The sequence below is a fragment of the Micrasema longulum genome, unplaced genomic scaffold, assembly GCF_059751315.1.
Source record: "Micrasema longulum isolate JH-2025_06_02 unplaced genomic scaffold, ASM5975131v1 h1tg001267l, whole genome shotgun sequence".
In the NCBI taxonomy this organism is placed as follows: Eukaryota; Metazoa; Arthropoda; class Insecta; order Trichoptera; family Brachycentridae; genus Micrasema; species Micrasema longulum.
The window spans coordinates 84,370-98,259 of record NW_028278454.1 but is presented as its reverse complement, the minus strand read 5'-3'; positions in this window follow the sequence as shown (position 1 = coordinate 98,259).

The window sequence follows — 13,890 nt, the reverse complement described above, 5'->3', positions numbered from 1 at the left end:
TTGTATTATTATATATTAAACTCTTATCTGGTAAAAATTACAAAGTGTTTTATTTTACATAAACGTATGTACCTTATTCGGCGGATAAAGCCCCCCCACGACTTTTCGCTTTATCAAAAATTCTAATTTACACTCTGTGGAATGCATTTGTTCTGACTTGATGGGGCCCATGAATCACTGAAAGAGCTCCATACCGAAATATGCTTTTAACAAATGTTTTAAATAAGTGCTGATGTTTTTAGTCTTAAAATGACATTAAACAATGAAAAATAAATTTGATTCAAATATGAAAGAGATTTTTTTCTTTAAAAAACATTTATTACTGTAAGTATTTATATCTTTTTCATAGCTTGTAAAATTGTAAACCAAATTACGTTCTTAAGACGCATCAATTTAATATTTATATTTTTTATCAAGAATACTATTCTATATTGTTTTTGGTCCTAATAAATCTGATTTTATTTCCCGATAAGTCGGGTATTTCTAATTATATTGCAGCACCACGGGCGATTGACGTGACCCCCCTTCACGGGCGGTACATTACATTTTATTTAGTACCTAATGTAAGTTAAAGCATGTTTTTTTGTCATTTTCCGTGAAGTGAATGTAATACCATAAAATTAACTATCTGTTTATTTTTATAATAAATATCAATGAACTTCCAACAAGAATTTTCACTAACAAAATGGCATATTCACTGTCAGTGTAGATCTTTATGATTTTAAAACCATAAACAATATAATATGTTTACCATTTGATTATAAGAAAAAAATATAATATTTGATTGAAAATGTTTTAGTTGTGCTTCCATAGATGTCATTTATTGAGATTTTAAATATTTTAAAATTATAGCTTTATTATAATAATTTATTCTTGTTTTTATGTCGGTCGTGATATTGTTGTCACGTAATTTTGTTTGGCGACGATTCAAATATTTTTAATGCTGATTTTTATTACAATAAATTTTAATATCTGTTTGTTATTTCGTAAACACAGTTATTCAAAACGATAGGATGGTCAAATTTCGGAGACACTATGGAAGTTTAGGAATTTATAGTGTTTATGGCTTGTTACTGTTTTTCTTTTTTAAATGTGTTTTAAAATAGTGTATTAAATATATTTACATACACACGCAAGTATTAATTTATTTGGCCCTTTTATTAATTACATTATGGTATAAAATTTGAAAACACGCAAAACGTTTATAGAAAAAAATGTTTTTTAACTTACCTACTATAAGTGCTGACCAGAAGGCCCAATTATTACAGGAAAGCATCCAGGCTTGAAAAAAATTCCATTTAATTTTTATGTTCTCATCTAAAATCGAACCAGTAGCCTTCAGTGCGTGAGTCAACTGTCTTAGCCATTACTCCATGGAGGGTGTAATGGCCTCTGCATTCACTGCGAGTTTGACAAATTAATAAAGGGTTTATGTCGGATATTGTTATTATTCCTCTAGATCAAATTGCAATCGCACAAACAGTAGCAATTCTTTTTTCCATACATATATTATTTACATAGAAATATAATTACAAAAATACACTTTAGAAAAATGCATCTTAAAATTAAGCTATAACATAAATTGGAAAAAATGCCCACAAAGACTTTAACGTCTGAGCGTGGGCCATTCCCTTTTCAATTATTAAAAAGTTTTTAGCATGTAAATATGGTATGACATGAAAAGAAAAGAAAAATAAAAGAAAAACCAAATTAACATATGCTGATATTACGAAAACATGATTTATTTGCAGTTTGTATTTATTTTCTTTTTTTTTAATAAAGAATGTGTCTATCTGTTCCTTCCATGCTAATCCAAGACCTCAAACTTACTTTGAACTGTATAATAACAATAACATCTTGTTGAAAAAATCATAGTATTTCATATAAATTAAACAACAGTTTAGATTACTATCATCATTATTTAGAAATATTGCTTTACTGACACCCTTCATACAAGTCAGCAAAAGATTATTATTATTTTTGACACTTTATATACATATTCAATATATATACATTTGAGGGCGGGCATATTGCCTTAAGGCAATTTCTTACTACCTACCCAAACCGTTCAGTTTGAGAAAATTATAAATACATGGACATATTGAATCTTACAATTTATACAAAAATTAAAAACAAAGATTCACAAAATAAAAATATATTTAAAAAATTAACACTATACTATGAAGAGAGGAGAGGGGAAGGGAAGGAAAGAAGAAGGATAAAGGAACAATTTAAATATTTAGATAGTGACATTTCAATCTTGACTTAAATTTAAATAAAGAAGGGGCGTCTCTAACATTAGTGGGTAGATCGAGCGGCTACTACTGTGAAAGAGGAGGCAAGAAAATTAGAGCGATGACAGAGTATTAAAAGGGTTCTCTCGTTACTAGAACGAAGAGATAGTCCGTGTTGTGAAAGAGGTTGATCACGATTGATAACTTTACTTCCATTCCATTCACGTACCTTCCGTCCATGCCAGATATTCAAGACAATGAGGAAGTTCAGTGGTTTAAAAAAATATTTGTTAGTAGGCTACTAAACTTAACCAAAAAATATCGTATTGTCAGCGCTATGACTTTTTAAAGTTTTGTATTTCTGAAATTACTCCACGTGTGACGTTTCAAATTCTCTTCCGCTTCTTTTCGGTCAGTTCTACCGATTGTTCCGTTGATGATAAGTAAACCGGAAATCTTTCCCAACTCTCTTATCATAGGTTGATTCATATGAACTAGTGGCGTCATTCAAAGTAGTTCGTTTTTGTTGAAATGTTTTTTTTTCGTACATTTTCATGAAACTTTGCCCTACTACAATTTAATACTTTGATTTTTACCGCGCGTAAGAAAACATTTTTTATATCCAATTTGCCGTAGGGCTGAAGTTCCTCATTGTGTTTTGAAGTTGCTACGTTCGTTCCCGGATTTCAATAATTATTATAAAATGAACTCAATACTGAGAAGTCAAGGTTTTTTTTATTCAACAATATTTTTATTAGGTGCAGATTAAAACCATTTATTTTAATGAAAAACCTACTTAGTATCATCTTTCTATTTTTTGCTCTCGTATCTCATGCATTAATATACTTATTTCAACAGAAATGGAGATCCTCTTTGACAATGGAAAATGGAAGTCTACGAATTTTGAAGGGCTTATTCTGCCATTGACTGTTTTTTTATTTTTTTTTATTCGGTCTTAAAATAGTACAAATATTATTATGTATAAATGTCTTAATATTAACTTATGTCTAATTATGATTAAACTATTTATTGATTATCAACATTTCTAAACTATGTATTTATTTATTTTTTTAATTTAATTTATTCTTTTAAAATTTACGTATTACTTTTTTACATTGAAGAAACTGTTCCCTCACTGGGGTGTCCCGGGCCGAGGGAGACCTTTTATATAATAATTTTGAAACATGTCCTATTAAACATAATTAAATCATAATATCAAATACATATAAAACATAATAAAAACACAAAAAACATATTTCTACCTATTTGGCCTGATCCACTCATCGATCCAAGCGCATCCCACCTCCATTATCCATTTCTAATGGCGATTCTATAGTGACAGTATTTACTAATTGCCCTTATGAACAATGGAAATAGGCTGTACACTTTAATGGAGAAGTAGACCAATCCTCTTTGACCGAAAGTTGTATTGATTTTCGATTGCTTTTGCAGCATCAGGGTGGAATGTCTAGTAACTCTAGTAATTGAGTTTGGTGTCATGGGAGGTATTGAATAATTTTTGGATGCATACATTAGTAAAACTTTTGAATAAATTTGTTTCATAGTCGTAACATTAAGATTTTCGTATATATGTCGAGGTAGCTCGTTCTAACAGGATAAAAAAAAAACGTTTATTCCCTGGTATTATCCATCAAGTTTGTTGTTTATTTTCTGTACCTATTATAAGGAGGAGTGTTAAATAAATCTAGACCATTAAAATTATTGTTGAATGTTTCACAAAAACGAGAAATGGTAGAATGTTTCCGATGATACGTATTAATGTTAGGAATATAGAAAAGATTAGACAGTCTAGTTGGTGTGGATAAGATAAGTAGTTTTTTTTTTAAAAAGATTTTATGTTTGACCCATAGACATATTAATACATGGACATGCCCTGCCCCATGCCCAACGCGTATTTATTCGTTCTTTGACCGCCAGCTAGGCGTGACATTTAGAATAGAAACAAAAATGCCTACTTGTGTCATGAAAATGTGTATAAACCTTTCGGAGAAACATCGTAAAAAGGATTGTTTAACTTTTCATTGGTACATGAGTGATTAACAAAGCTTAAAACAATTAATATTTGAATATAAATATTTATTTTTGTAAACGTTAAACGCCTAGCGGCGCAATTGCGAAGCTTTTCTTAGTTATAGTGATGCACTGACAGTAATACTTTTTTAAAATATAATAAACGTGAGTTAATATTTTCTTTTCGTTCATAAAAATCAAGCGAAAAGAAATAAGTGGGTCAAAATTATAAGGAATTTAAGGAAAGAACCTGATTGGGATCCACCAAAAACTAATGTTGATTGTTAGCGTTAAAATACAAACTTATTTATGTACCTAAAATGAGTATGCTTCAATGTTTGGTAGCGTACGCATGATCGTTGAATACAGCCCTGGTGTAAATAAAAAATACTGAGTAACGACCCGTGCGTTTTCGTGTCACTAATTTTTCAAAATATTTTACTCTATAGCGCATGTCTATGTATTATATTATGTCAATGGTTTAACCTAATTAGGCGGACAAAATTTATTCGAGAAAAATTTAGCACATTGAAACAGTATAATTATAAGAAAAGTGTTGTAATTTGTAATAGGAAAAAAAATATTGTAACAAATAAATGTTTTTGTCATTACAATCCCGGACATCCGGCTATCTGTTCTGTAGGATTCTAGATTCTTTTGTAGACCGTTCTAGAAAGATCGCTCGCCTTCCACTCCGTTCCTCGGTTTCCAAAGAGTGAGCTCTGAGTGGCTCCGCATCCCGTTCTTGTCGGAGTGCGACAGTGTTGTTATTGTGAGAAAGTGACAAAAAGGTGGCGGTAATAGAATGATTGGCCGCTAATTCGACCACGTCCCGACCCCTTGTAAAGACATCTTCATACCACTTAGCACAAGGTACGGACTTACGTGGGTGTAGAAAAATATATGTTCTTAGAAACAGCTGCGGAAACCAAGACGAAATCGTCGAGAGATCAGCTCGCACCGACAAACGACATTTCATGGATTCGCAAATAAACGCAGCAAAAGATGCATCTCGCAGAAACGACTCCAAAAAAGATTTAAAATCACTCGCCAAATATATGGCAAGACAACACTGTCCCTGGTCTTGTTTGCTGTACCGACGTTGCTGTTGAGTCTGATATGGAGCGAGTGCGTAACATCTGGAAGAATCATTTCTGCGGGGTCCTTAATCGCCCACCCCTCTCGGATCTTTTTGATATCCTGGCAGAAGCTGCTAAAAATGCTCCTAAGCATTTTTTGAGAACAGCCAATATCTTTGACCATTTTCCAAATATCGATGAAATCGTCCAGGTGGTAAAATGCCCGAAGAATGCGGATTGCGCCGGGCGAAGGTGGAATTTATCTCGAACTGTTAAAAAATAGTTTAGATGCAATTGTTAAGCCTCTTTTCACCTCACTCTTTTTGTGATGAAGAACGTTGTCCGAGGAATCGAATTAATGGTGGTATTGTAGCACTTCACAAAAAGGTGATCGTTGGAATTGTAATGATTATCGCGGAAAAGCTCTGCTGAGCGTTTCAGAGATGCGGAAGCCATACCTTCACTATGACGCGACGGTATAATTGAAGAAAAATTCTCCCGGCCTATTTCGAAGATACACTATCAACCCTGTATTATCGAGTTTTAAGGCAAGTATTTTCATCAATAGTTAAGGAGGGCACCCGTACCCAACGGTACACGGTTTAAAGGATCACGTTCGGCTGTAATTGCAATTTATTTAAATTTTATCTCTCTTTGTGGTGGCTACTTTTTATCGCAGAAGCCTATTTAAAATATGAAAGACAATAAAAATAAAAAATGACATTTAACGCGGTGCAAAGTTTGACTGTTACGACAGCAGTGACAGCACCATCTAGCGGCTAAGATTTGACAATTTGAGGTAGCTACAGCGCATGCGTCAAATCATTTCATGTTTCCGATGAAACAATACGCATGCGCCTTAAGGTGCAATGGTAACACTTCAAGAAAAATGTCGCTATGAAAAAAAAAATATTACCATTTAATTTTTTCATCGATAGCCAATCATCCTGAAAACGTGTATTGACATGCCGGTATAACCGGTTTTGTAATACCACAATACCGAGGTAGATCGAGATAGTAGAAAAATTAAGTATAATGTCCCGATACATGCCGATGAAGATAGCGTTTGTAATCGCCCCCCAGTGACTATTGCATTAAAAAACCACATATTTTTTATTAAAAAAAAAAAAGAAATATTTGCGTTCTTACGATTTACCCAAATAATATTACTTTTGAAGGCCATTTTCAACGAGTTGTAAATAAGTCACTATTAGAAAATGGGAATCAAGTTGGGGTAGAGTAGGATTCGAACCACGGACTTTTGGTCCGTGATTCTGAGACACTAGCCACAGGACCACAACCCTATTAATAAAAAAAACATTGCACGTTGATTTTCTGGGGAATCGAACGGTAGGTAAACGCACGAACTACTAGACGCCGAGGTGGACCAATATCCAATCGATTTCCATTTTTAGAATTTTTGCTCAAAAGTAGCCATCGTCAAAGTCCTAACGATGAGGTACCTCGAAACCAGTCGACGAAAAATAAACATTTTACTTATTTTTTAAATTTATTTATTATCATATTATATACATCAAATTATGCATTTATACAAAATTGTTTTGACTGTCTAACTAGGGTTATTTACCCCGTTTTAAGACAGTAAAAAAATACATGGAAAACAGTAATCAACACATAAAAAAATAAACAAAGATAGTAGACATAATGAAAATATAGTGAAAAGTATCGTAAAATACATAGTAAAAAGTAATAGGGATCTCTAAATATTCAATCAATAGTAAAAATATATAATTTCGATCTTAATTTGTTGCAACAGAAAGGGCAAACATTTTTGCGAAGAGAATATGGAAGTCTAGGCATTTACAGGGCTTATGACATGTCATTGGCTGATTTAAGTGACCACTTTACACACTGTGTAACATTCACCATTCTGCCTATGTTTAAACATCCATATTTCCTGAACTCTTCCATCTGTTGACTTTTGTGATGTAAAAGAGCTGAAACCTTCATCGTGTGGGTGAAATACATCCGACTGAACCAATCCAGTTCTCAAAAATATTTTCCCTCTCTGTTGCGACAAATTCAGATCGATAATAGATCCCTAGATCCCAGATCCCTAGGGAGGAAATCCAGCCTGTCTCCAAAAAATTGGATATACTCAAAACATTGTTGAATATATCATTTCAATTCAAATAAGAACATGTGCTGACTATCCTGCAGCCACCATCAACTCCTCAGAATTTTTGCGACCAATTTCCCCGAGGAAATTAAGTATTTAAAAAATAAATATTTAGTATTGAAATGTCCGGATTTTTCATTGGGAGCCACTTCCACGCAAATGTGAAGACTCCAAATCTACATTTTCCGTGACATTTCAACAGTGTCCCTCAGCCAAACCGGTTGTCGATTTCTTCCGTGACCTTACACAATATCTCCTTATTTACATATTTGGAAAAATTTCACCCTTGACCCTTGTAAACAATTTACATTTTACATACATCTTGAAGGTTTGTATCGGTATTTATTTCTCTAAAACACTTTAATTGTTATGAATTTTTATTTTATTTGATTTTCTTTTTTGATAATAAGAATCAATATAAGACATTTTAAGAAAAAAATCACATTACAATATGTTCATTAAAAAAATATTTACGTGTAATCCCTTAGTAGAGTACAATATGCCATGAATATTTCCTAATATTAGTAATTATTTTAGAATAAAACACAAATGGGGAGGTAACAGCTATCTTCATTCATGTTAGTAAATAAGTATGTAATCATTTACAGATTTTTTATGTCTACCTGTTTCGAGACATTTTCGTCTCTACGTCAGGACACTCACTACACCAACATGTAAATACTAAAATACACTTTCACCTTTATCATCACCGTAGTATACATAGTAGTTACGAAAAAATACATATATTACATGCAGAGTCAAGGGGGGTGCAAACACCACCATGTCCGAACATGCACTAAAATTAGATTAATAATATTTAGCTGTATGTTGCAGAAAGTGTGGGGGGGGGGGGTTAGGAAAGGGAGGAGCTAGGAGGTTGAAATGTATACGATTGGTTAGTTTTTTAAATAAAAAAGCAGGCTATATTGAAAATATATTTATTAGGAGAATATTATTTTTCAAAGCTTTTTATGTGAAACACCTTAGTTATACCACAGTTATGTTCAATTATTTATTTTTCATTTATTTTATTTATTTATTTATAAATTTATTCAAAAAAAAAATCCATCAAGTTAAATCGATGTTTCTTTGTCGGTAATTTTTTTATACCGAATATTCGATATTTTCGTAGCGAACTTTGTCTACCCATGATGTTTTGAACATTATCTATAGCAGCACATTTCGAATGCGAATCTTCATTGTTCTAGCTTGGGTGAGAGTTAAGCTTTTGAGGCCGTGGAGAGTCGTGTTTTAGGGTAAATAGGTACTTGTAATAAAGACCAGAACACATTTTACTTTTTTTTTAAATATTTTTTTACATCATTACATAATTAAATACAATCCCAAATTAATCATGTTAAAACATTAAAAAATGAGACAGTGAAAGATTTTACGACAATACTGTAAGTTTAGAAATTATTCTTGGTCTCTGGCGATGGTTTGTGGGCATATGGCGGTCTCATTTAGGCCTTTCATACCTAAACGAAACCGTTATCCAGCTCCTGGGGGACTGAGACACCTTTACAGTTCTTACTGGAGTAATTATCATTCAGCGCGTCTACGTGGCGGGAGAGGCACCTTTCATATTAGTAGACCTGGCCTTCGAACTGTCACATCTTGCTGGATTATGTGATTCTATAAAATGCTGCGAACGCCTGGTTGCATTCCACCGGCAACACTACTGACTAGTCCAACTCGTTAGCGTCCACGTCGCGAACCGGGCAATGGAATCACACTCATAACGGTGTGATCACAGCAGATAACGAGAGGATGAAAGGCGAGTTTTTGGCGCCTCAAAACCAAATCCAACCAGCTAAGGGAAGGTAACCCCGACAGAAAATCCACCAGAGAAGGCAACGGGAAACCATTCTGGTCATCTTTTCCCAGGAATCACTACGGCGGGTACATCAATAAGCAGCCGTCCTGGCTGCGAAATGTAAAATTAGCGCAGGATAGATTCATATGCTTTCGCTGTAGTGATCGTCAACGTCGGGGGGACCCGGCAAGGCAATAGAAGAAGAAGACCTGAGCTGGTATTCCAAACGCTCTCGCGGTCGTATTATCTCGTGTATTTACATACAAACTACACGAGAAATACTGTTTTCTCGTACCGCGAGAGTGGTTCTGAATAGCATCCCCGAGTATTTAGATGGATAAGTTTGGATGAGGAGGACCCAGTATAGCGGGGTATAACGCGATCCCTTGCCCAGGGCTACGTGTGAACACCCCAACAGCTGTAAAGGCGGAGACGAAGTGCATCAATATGGAGGAAGGAGCACGAACCTTCTCTCAGGCCATCCGGACATACTTATGGCTATGGACTGTTGGGAGAGCGGCGTCAGGCTGGACTTGTTTCGAGGATGGCAGCGGAGGAACAATAGTGGCAAAACAACGGTCCTAAGCCGAAGTCAACAAAAGGGGTTACTGTCTCGGCGTCAGGTGGCAACCGGCCGTAAAAAAAAAACAAACAACTAATCTCCTAGTCTGACGTGTCTTGTGTAAGCCCTTCCAGACTGGGGATTAAAAGGACTGACCCTAAGTAAATGGGACATACAGCAAAGACTGGTATTCCGAACGCAGAACTTAGTGTTTAAGTATAATATTTGTCTGTAATTTTGGTTATGTGGTGAATTAAAAAATTCTAAATTACTTTACCGTCTTTCGTCAAAAACTCTTTTAATCAGTTTGCTGCAATTATATAATTAAAACATTTTTTTATCATTTGATTACAATGATTTTTTGTATTCCTAATATTTTGTAAGAATCACAATTCATTAGCTTAAGTTAGTTTGACAATATGTTGTTGTTGTTAAAGTGGACTTTATAATTTAAAACAATTATCTTGAAAAGTCTTTCATTATTTTGACCCCCGTGTTCTATCGTCCCCATTTTTATTTAAGTTTATATTCACGCCGCGTCAATAAATGTTTTTGAACCAGATTCTGAGTATTGGATCAATATGACGCAAAATTCTTAAATTGTGTTTATTTATTTTTTCATTTACATGCAGCGGAAGGATAATATTACCATTTGAAAAAAACTTTTCCCTGGAAATAAAAGGAGAAGAACCAATTGTTTATTGATACCGAGTATACCTTGTATAATTATCCGCATATCATGTGCCTAATTAATATTCATAATTATCAGTTCTAACACTTTAAAATATTGTCAGTGACTAATTTATACGAAGCGTTTAACGTTTATAAAATGGTTTGTCACAGTAAGCGAACATTCGTGTTATCCACTAAATAAACACATAAATACAAAGTAGTTGATGTTTTAAATATGTTTTATTAAATCATGTTATTTTTTGAACGGATAAAATAAATAGTTGCTCTTGCAAAACTGACGGTTTCTTGAAACTCTAAAAACTTCGATTAAAACAATCGACAATTATAAAATGCATTCATGTATAACTAAAAAACGTTACTAATAGTTGGTAGTTTGTTTTATTAAAACCGTATTACATTATTTTCTTACCATGTCTGGAATAAAACCCGTCACAAAATTATGAATAGAAATACATTACACAAAAAAAGCGAACATGTCAGCGCCCTTGGGGTGATTTTCACAAAAAAAGCGATGCTTCTAAAATAAAAATAATATATCTGTCAAAATGCAAACAAAAACTTTTTGGTTTATTATATCATTAATTTATTATTTAAAATGCACACCTGATACTAAACGCTTAATAAAACGTCAAACGTGTTCCTATTTAAGACAAGATTAAAGTCTCAAACGGTTTAGTTGTAAAAATAAAAATAAACAACAATATCTCGTACAGTTCGACCCTTTCCTAGCATTATTCTTCAAGTGATCATGGTGTCAATAAGCTGCACCTAAATACTTTAGTCTTAAACTGTTAACTCGTTGCTACAGTGCGTACTGCGTACTTGTCACACTAATTTAATGTGTCAATCTTAAAATAAATCGAAAAATCAATCCAATCGATCGTTTCGTGGAACTTTTTTAATCGACCTTTATCGCACGCGGAAAAATCTAAATTTTTATCAGCGTAAAACCTAAAACAAAATATACCGTTAGTTAAAATAACACACCTAATGGCCCATTGATAAAACATAATAATTTTACTAAACATAGTTGAAGTTTAAAACATATTTTAATTGTGTAATAATTCAAAATATTCCACATTTAATCGTTGCAATTTGAACTCGCATATTTCCCGATCATTAACAGAATTGGTGACCATTCTTATTATTGTGTTTTCATGTTTTATTCGTAGTACTGTGTTTTTGTGAATCCATGAAAGTAAAAATTGCATTTTTAATCGAGACATCTGTGAGCGGAAAACTTCCAAACACTTCCGACCAGATATGCATTGGTAAGTAAAGTTTGAAATTTATCGTATACTGTCAATAAAATGCCTTGTAAGGTCATTATCATCATCATCATTATTCCGTTTCCGCACCTAATGGTGCACATTTGTGCTTTGGTACACAAATCGTGGCGCATCTCGATAATTTTTATTACATCAAGGTAGGTTGATCAGTCTTATGCTTCAGGTGCCAGTCCAGGGACTATGAAATATTCTCGTGTAAGAACATCTTTTGAAGAAATATTTCATGTCAACCATGTCGGGAATCGAACCCGAGACTTGTATGGTTGGCAAACGCACAGTCATCTAAACTCTATTCATAGATCTGAAATTCTATACATTTTCACTCAGTTATTAGATTTTCTTATACCTTTGGTATAATTAAAAATTTATGGCATTGGAAAAATTATGATGAAAGTAGGTAAATGCTGTTGAAATGTGATCCCTCAGGCGAATGTGTGATAAAACGATGCATGATAGGTGCACAAATGTCGAGATCCGTGAACTGTGTAAGGCTGAGACATGCATTATCGACAGAATCAAGAAAGGGGTGCTGCATTGGTTTGGACATGAAGAGCGACTGGACAGCAAAAGAACGTCTTAAAGGATCTACGATGCTAATGTTGATGGATGCAGAAAAATAGAAAAAAACCGAGGAAGACATGGCACGATCAAGTCCATCAAATATTTGAAGATGGGCATGTCAAGAGTAGGAATAATCGGCGTGAGTGCATGAGAAGATGTATGAATGTAGAAGAAGCGAGGTCTGTATGCAAAGAGAGAGTGATATGGCGTTCTATCCTCTCTGCCTACCCCTACGGAAAACGGCGTGATGGTTTGTTGGTGAATTTTCACTTTACTACATAAATTCATTTTATTTTCAGTTTAGCGTGATTTTTAAAACCGTTTTGCCTTAAGAGAAAACGCGGTCTGACTTTTCTTCATACACACGTATTCTTGTATTTTGGATGAATCATTTCTTATGGGAGCTAGGACAGTCCAAAAACCCTTGAAAGCGTCCAGTTTTTTTTGCTGTACAGTATACAAATATGATAAATAATTTTAAAAAACGAAAAATATATAGACACAGAAAATTTTATTCTGACACTCTAGCCTTAAAAAAAACAAAATAGGTTCTATTTTGAGGATCGAAAAACGGGACATCGGAACGCCGATTTTATAGATTTTAATTATTAAAAAAAAATCAACTGTATTTTGAGTTTATCCAAATTTTTGGACTGGATTCAACTCCCTGGGGAGCTGTTAATATTAACATATCAAAACAGAAACGAAGAACATTTTATAGAAGGTAATTTATTTATTTATTTATTGATTTATTGATTTACACGCCCAATGGGCTTTTACATATTTTAGAAATTACATTTAAGTGCAGCAGTGAAACATAAGTATGTAAGTTTGGTAAAAATAAAAGATAACATAAGAAAAGCTAAAAGATACAATAATAGGTAAAAATCAGGAAATGTACCAACATAGGTATATGGTACATAGAAAAATATTTTTAAAATTTACATATGAAAACATACACGCATACATATACATACATATAAGTTTATACATTATTAAAGAGATACATGAGAAAAAGAAATAGTAAATAAAGAAAAATATTAAGAAATTTTACATAAATTAATTTATAACCTTTTGAATACTTAACCTATATTTATATAAAGACAGACAAAATATATCAACTTCACCATACTCGTTACCTAGTAATATAGAAGTCTAGGCATCAACAGGGCTTATGACCTATCAATGGCTAGTTTAAGTGACCACTTTACACACTGTGTAACATTCACCATTCTGCCCATATTTAAACATCTTTATTCCTTCAATTTTTCATCTGTTGATGTTTGTGAAGTAAAAGAGCTGAAACCTTTATATTTATGCGGGTGAGATTCATCTAATTGAATTATTTCACCCACATACTAGGCAACGCCTAAATTTTTTTCAATTTCTATACTTCTTCATGAACCAGGTGGATTTATCAACAATATTTTGATATTACTTCACAAACAGAAAAATTATAGACCTTTTAAATTTATTCAAAATTGT